Source organism: Sapajus apella, unplaced genomic scaffold (genome assembly GCF_009761245.1).
Source record: "Sapajus apella isolate SASKATOON/1434 unplaced genomic scaffold, GSC_monkey_1.0 scaffold88, whole genome shotgun sequence".
Classification (NCBI taxonomy): Eukaryota; Metazoa; Chordata; class Mammalia; order Primates; family Cebidae; genus Sapajus; species Sapajus apella.
The window spans coordinates 6,579,135-6,586,780 of NW_022437028.1; positions in this window are offsets into that span (position 1 = coordinate 6,579,135).

The following is a 7,646-nucleotide window of genomic DNA, read 5'->3' on the forward strand; positions in this document are numbered from 1 at the left end:
TTATTATTGGGACGGAGTCTCGATCTGTCACCCGGGCTGGAGTGCAATGGCTTGATCTCGGCTCACTGCAACCTCTGCCTCCCGGGTTCAAGCGATTTTCCTGCCTCAGCCTCCTGAGTAGCTGGCACTACAGGCATGCGCCACCACGCCCCGCTAATTTTTGTATTTTTAATAGAGACAGGGTTTCACTATGTTGGCCAGGATGGTCTCGATCTCTTGACCTCATGATCTACTCGCCTCAGCCTCCCCGAGTGCTGGGATTACAGGCGTGAGCCGCCGCGCCCGGCCTATTATTATTATCATTATTTTTGAGACAGAGTTTCGCTCTTGTTGCCCAGACTGGAGGGCAATGGTGCGATCTTGGCTCACCATAACCTCTGCCTCCCGGGTTCAAGTGATTCTCCTGCCTCAGCCTCCTGAGTAGCTGGGATTACAGGCATGCCACCACACCCAGATGTACTGGTCACGCTGGTCTCAAACTCCTGATCTCACGTGGTCCACCCGCCTTGGCCTCCCAAAGTGCTGGGATTACAGGCGTGAGCCACCGCGCCCGGCCAGGATTCCATTTCTATAACGAACAAAAGCAGGCGGGAAAGCCGGGCACAGTGGCTCACACCTATAATCCCAGAACTTTAAGAGGCCAAGGGGGGTGGATCGCTTGAGCCCCGGAGTTTGTTTGTTTGTTTTTTTTTTTTTTTGAGACGGAGTTTCACTCTTGTTGCCCAGGCTGGAGTGCAATGGCGCGATCTCGGCTCACCGCAACCTCCGCTTCCTGGGTTCAGGCAATTCTCCTGCCTCAGCCTCCTGAGCAGCTGGCACTACAGGCATGTGCCACCATGCCCAGCTGATTTTTTGTATTTTTAGTAGAGACGGGGTTTCACCATGTTGACCAGGATGGTCTCGATCTCTTGACCTCGTGATCCACCCGCCTCGGCCTCCCAAAGTGCTGGGATTACAGGCGTGAGCCACCGCATCCGGCAAGCCCCGGAGTTTGAGACCAGCTTGGGCAACATTGCAAGACCCCATCTCTAAAAAAATAAAAAATTAGCCGAGCATGGTGGTGCAGGTCCCCAGCTACTCAGGAGCCTGAGGCAGGAGGATCACTTGAGACTGAGGCGGAGGCTGCAGTGAGCCGTGATTGTGCCACTGCCCTCCAGTCTGGGCGACGGAGTGAGACTCTGCCTCAAAAAAGCAGGTGGGAGTGATCTATGGCAATACACTGGGACAGAATTTCTTTCCAGGGTTGGTGATGGCTGGTATGGGAAACAAGGAAGCCTCTTGGGACTGGGAATGTTCTAGATCTTGATCTGGGAGATGGTGATGCAGTCTTAGGCATGTGTAAGGCTTCCTTGAGCTGTCCACATAAGATCTGTGCACTTTAGCTGAATGTGGTGGCTTACACCTGGAATCCCAGCACTTTGGGAAGCTGAGGTGGGTGGACTGCCAGAGGCCAGGAGTTCGAGACCAGCCTGGGCAACATATTGAGACCCCTGACTCTACGAAAAATAATTTTTTTTTTTTTGGCCGGGCATGGTGGCTCATGCCTGTAATCCCAGCACTTTGGGATGCTGAGGCGGGTGGATCACTAGGTCAGAAGATCAAAGACCAGCCTGGCCAGCACGGTGAAACCCCGTTTTGACTAAAAGTAAAAAAAATTAGCCAGGCATGGTGGCACACACCTATAATCCCTGCTACTCAGGAGGCTGAGGCAGGAGAATCACTTGAACCTGGGAGGCAGAGGTTGCAGTGAGCTGAGATCGCGCCACTGCACTCCAGCCTGGAAACAGAGTGAGACTCCGTCTCAATAAATAAATAAATAAATAAACGATCTGTGCAGTTCTCTGTATGGAAAATGTCCATGTCTATCCAGCAAGCATCCATGGAGTACTCTGGAGAAATGTGGGTTAGCAAGACACTGGGTGGTGTCAGGCACGGGAGGGATGGGGGTATTGTCACGCAGACCATTCCAGGTAGAGCCAAGGCAGAGATACAGGGGGACAGTGTGGGACCTACTGGGGGTGGCTAAGTGGGGGGGGGCACCAGTGATCCAAGGGCTGGGGGCATCTAGAGGCCAGGGTTCCCGTTACCCACCATGCCCAGGATCTGTGAGAGCAGTGGGTGGGGGGAGGGACCGCCCAGGGCGCTCTCTGGGCAAAAGGCCAGGGTGAAAACCTGGCGCCATCGCCTCACCTTCCCATGCCCCCACTGTGGCTCCATCCTGGCTCCTGGTTCTCATCAGCCGAGCCAGGGCCTTTTCCCGGCTGGGGGGTGGCCATGGCGCCAGAATCCACGGCAGGTTTACGTTCCGACCACAGCTGCACTGGCCCCATCCCAAGTCCCCTCGGTTGCACACATATTTTTCTCCCTGTGGAGCCAGAAGGAGCCTGGCCAGGTCCTGCACAGGGTTCTGGAGGCGAGAGTCCCTTTGGAATCATGTTGTCTCCCCCAGCCCTGGGCCATCTCTGCTCAGGGAGTACCCTCAGAGCCATGCCTGGCCCCATTCCCCCACTTCCCAGCCCTTCCTCCTGGTCTTTCTCCCAGCCCCCGCCCCTCTCCTTTAAGCCCACCTCTGGTACCGCCTCTTCCAGGAAGCCCCCGGAACCATCTCCATTCTCAGTGGGAGCAGTGTGTCCTTGGTTGCTCCCTGAGTCTATGGCAGAGATCTGGACCCAAGACTCTGGACCCCGAGCTTTGAGGTGGCAGGTAACACCCACTACCTGGCGCTTCACTTGCCTTGCTACGCGTCAGTTTGTTTTCACCCACAGGGGCTGGGGCTGAGGGGATTCAGGGACTGCAGCTCCAGGAGGCCTTAGAGCAAAGGATATAGGCGGGGCAGGGTGGCTCACACCTCTAATTCCAGCACTGTGGGAGGCAGAGGCGGGAGGATCACTCGAGTCTAGGAGTTGGAGTCCAACCTGGGCAACACAGTGAGATCCCATCTCTACAAATAATTTAGAAGTTTTTTTTCCTTTTTCTTTTCTTTTTTTTTTTTTTAGTTATTTTTTTGAGACAGAGTCTTACTCTGTCGCTCAGGCAAGCTCAGTTCACTGCAACCTCTGCCTCCCGGGGTCCAGAGTTCCGGAGTAGCTGGGATTACAGGCATGAGCCACCACACCCAGCTCTCCAAAAAAATAAATAAATAAACCAATTTTGGCTGGGTGCCGTGGCTCACGCCTGTAATCCCAGCACTTTGGAAGGCCAAGGCGGGAGGATCACTTGAGGTCAGTAGCTGGACACTAGCCTAGCCAACATAGTGAAACCTCATCTCTACTAAAAATACAAAAAAATTAGCTGGGTGTGGTGGTGCGTGCCTGTGATCCTAGCTACTCAGGAGGCTGAGGCACGAGAATTGCTTGAACCTGGGAGGCAGAAGATGCCGTGAGCCAAGATCAAGCCATGCACTCCAGCCTGGGCAATAGAGTGAGACTCAATCTCAGAAAAAAAAAAAAAAAAATTTTTTTTTTTGAAAAGAAAGAAAGGGCTGGACACAGTGGCTCATGCCAGTAATCCCAGCACTTTGGAAGGCTGAGGCAGGTGGATCACCTGAGATCAAGAGTTCAAGACCAACCTGACCAACATGGAGAAACCGCAACCCTACTGAAAAATACAAAAATCGCCAGGCACGCGGGCTCATGCCTGTCATCCCAGCACTTTAGGAGGCCAAGGGAGGCGGATCGCCTGAGGTCAGGAGTTCAGGACCAGCCTGACCAACATGGAGAAACCCCGTCTCTACTAAAAATACAAAATTACCCAGGTGTGTGGGCAGGTGCCTGTAATCCCAGCTGCTCAGGAGGCTGAGGCAGGAGAATTGCTTGAACCTGGGAGGCAGAGGTTGTGGTGAGCCGAGATCGTGCCATTACACTCCAGCCTGGGCAACAAGAGCGAAACTCCATCTTGAGAAAAAAAAAAAAGAAAAAGAAAGAAAAGAGAAAAGGGAAAGGAGACCATCAGAGTCTAAGACCACGGGAAAACTCCTGGCAGCCATGGCCTGCTCACTTTTGGGATCCCCTTGGCCTCAGGGCATGCCCTAAGGTGACATATGTCACCAGCCCTATGCCTGCCTCTGTCGACCTTCCTCTCTGCTGAAGACCATTCTCAGCCACCCCCGAAATGCCCAGAGGGGACCGGCAACCTCTTCCCACTCCACCCCACACAAGGGGCCCCGGGAAAAAGTGGGGGCAACATTGCCCCCACCCCCACCCCTACTTCAGCCTGGGCACTCAGAGCAGCCCTCTCTGTCTCTGAATTTTCTCATTTTTTCTTTCTGGAGATGGAGTCTTGCTATGTCACCAAGGCTGGAATGCTGCGGTGTGATCTTGGCTCACTGCAACTTCCACATCCCGGGTTCAAGCGATTCTCACACCTCACCCTCCTGAGTAGCTGGGATTATATGTTCAAGCCACCGCTCCTACCCTCTAAATTTTCTTCTTTTTTTCTTTTTTTGGCATGGAGTTTTGTTCTTGTTGCCCAGGCTGGAGTGTAATGGCTCTATCTCAGCTCACTGCAACCTCCACCTCCTGGGTTTAAGCGATTCTCCTGCCTCAGCCTCCCAAGTAGCTGGGATCACAGGCACCCACCACCATATCTGGCTCATTTTTTGTATTTTTAGTACAGACGAGGTTTCAGCACATTGGCCAGGCTGGTCTTGAACTCCTGACCTCAGGTGATTCGCCTTCCTTGGCCTCCCAAACTGCTGGGATTACAGGCATGCGCCTGATTTCCTGTCGCTCTCTGCCTCTGTGTTTCTCCATCTATTTCTCTCTGTGTCTTTCTCTTGGAGCAGGGTCTTTCTCTCTGACCCCCCAGGTGTTGGAAATAAATGTTGGAAATAGATGCTCAGTGCCGCAAAGAAAAATTAGCACTGAGACAAAGGATCTTTCAGCAATGCAATATTTACTTCCTGGTCTGCAGGAAGGGTACTTGCTACAATGCTAGTTCATTGTATTTGCCATGAGAGTACAATGAACAAAGGAAAACAGACACATTTATTTATCCCTTACACATTTGGGGTTGTCCCTACTGCTGTGTCTGATCTCCGTTGGCTGGAGCCAGACCTCACAGTCTAAACTAAAACCCGATTGGCTAATAACTGAAAACTTTTCTGAGCAGGTAAAAGCAATGGCGAGCTGGGGCGTGCCTGTGAGCACGTCCAGCACAGATATCTTGGTTACAGTACAAAGGACACAGAATGTACTATGTGCCTGTAAGCATGGCATGTCTCACGGCTACACAGGATAGGGCTTAACAAAGTTATTAGCACATTTATTCTTTAACAAGAAAGGAAACTTTAAAAAGGAACTTTTCTACTTCCCACACAGGGACGCTGGGGACTGGGCTAGGAGGAGGTGAGTCTGTCATTGTGACTTTGCAGCTCCTTATCTATGAAGTGGATGGGACACCAGCATTCAGTCCCGGAGTCCTTTTGGTGTGCTGAGGCACGGCTGGTGCAGAGTTAAGGGTTCAGGCCATGATTTCTGCATCCACAAAAGGGGGAAAGTGAGGCCAGGCGTGGTGGCTCATGCCTGTAATCCCAGCAATTTGGGAGGCCAAGGCAGGCAGATCACCTGAGACCAGGAGTTCGAGACCATCCTGGCCAACATGGCAAAACCCTGCCTCTACTAAAAATACAAAAATTAGCAGGGTGTGGTAGCACATGTCTGTAATCCCAGCTACACAGGAGGCTGACAAGAATTGCTTGAACCCAGGAGGTGGAGGTTGCAGTGAGCTGAGATCACACCACTGCACTCCAGAGGGAACAAAAGAGAGAGACAATAAAAAAAAAAAAAAAAAAAAAAGAATTATGGGGGTGGAGGGTGAGAACAGCCCTGCTCCTCTGGGAGTTAATGAGAGGACTTCCTGAGTGCTTACCCCAGGGAGGTGCCCTGTGGGGTCTGGTGACCAAGTGGCTCACATTCTGTTCCCAGCCACTCTGCGGGGTGCAGCCACCATTGCCCCCCTCTACAGATTAGGCAGATGAAGCCCAGAGAGGCTGAACAACTGGCCCACAGTCACACAGCAGGTCCTATCATAGCCGTGGAGGTAGGATTTGAACTCATTCGTCTGGCTCCAGAGCATGCCATCTTCACTGTGGACCTCGTTCTTTTGTGGGTTTTGTTTTTTCTTTTTGGAGACAGGATCTTGCTCTGTCACCGAGGCTGGAGTGCAGTGGCACAACCACCGCTCACTGCAGCCCTGACCTCTGAGCTCAGGCGATCCTCCCACCTCTGCCTTTTGCGTAGCTGGGCCTACAGGTGTGCACCACTATGTCTGGCTAACCTTTTGATTTTTTGTAAAGACAGGATCTTGCTATGTAGCCTACGCTGGTCTTGAACTCCAGGCTTCAAGTGATCCTCTGCCTTGGCCTCCCAAAGTGCTGGGATGACAGGCATTGAGCTACCACGTCCAGTTTGTGGACCTTGGCTTTAAAACTGTTACTCAGGCCAGGCGCAGTGGCTCACGCCTGTCATCCCAGCACTTAGGGAGGCCGAGGCAGGTGGATCACCTGAGGTCAGGAGTTCGAGACCAGCCTGGCCAACATGGTAAAACTCCGTCTCTACTAAAAATACAAAAAAAAAAAAAAAAATTAGCTGGGCAGGATGGCAGTTGCCTGTAATCCCAGCTGCTCAGGAGGCTGAGGTGGGAGAATCACTTGAACCCAGGAGGCGGAGATTGCAGTAAACTAAGATCACACCACTGCACTCTAGCCGGGGCAACAGAGTGAGACTCTGTCTAAAAAAAAACAACAAAAACTGTTTTTGCTCAATGGTATCTGTCTAAATGGTGCAGTGGGGGTGTCAAGATTGGTGGGGTAGGGGGAAGCTGGGGATACAGCCCCATCTGGCCTCAGATGGCTCCCAGCCTGCCCCTCTGGCCAGCCAGGACTTCTTGACATACAGCTGTCACTTGGCCCAGAGCCTGCCAGCCGCTCCTTATGCCCCTGGCTCCTGTGCCCAGCTTTTGCGGGTTCACAGCTGGGCTCCTCTGCCCTTCGGAGAGGGCTGCCCCCACCACCCTGCACACCTGCCCCCAGCTTCCTCTGCATCCCCTGCTCCGGCCTCCTATCCATCCTTCTGGGGTTCTCCTCTTCCAGCAATGCCTTCGGTCTCGTCCTCCCAGGAGTTAGCTCCTCCCAGAAGTCCTCTCTGGGGGCTCTGGGCCGTGGCGCAGGAGGACAGGCACCAGCACCCACTGTCAGAATCTGATGGGTAAGGATAGAAGGTGACTCAGGAGTCTTTCCTCTGGGCAGGGGCGATTTTCTTCCAGGAGAGGTGTGAGGCCCCTGGCTCCTAAAACTCCTTGAGGTTCAAGAGGGAAAATGCTTTGGCTCCAAAATATTAAAACTGCAACATTAAAAAATAGTAAATGTTTACTGAAATGTCTTCTAAATATAACTTAGGTCAGCTTCAACCATTGTTAAATTTAGTATTTCAAAATGCGTCACTGCATATGAAAACAATCTGTAGGTCACATTTTCTCACTTTGGAAGAATCCCTAAGACTCTCAAGAATGCCTGATGTTTGTAGAGAAATAGGCCAGCAGCAAATCAAACAAGTTTCTTGTCCCCAAACAGCTTTGAAAGTTAAGTTATAAAATTCCTTTCAAATATTTTTTTTTTTTTTTTTTTTTTTTTTTTTTTTTTTTTTTTT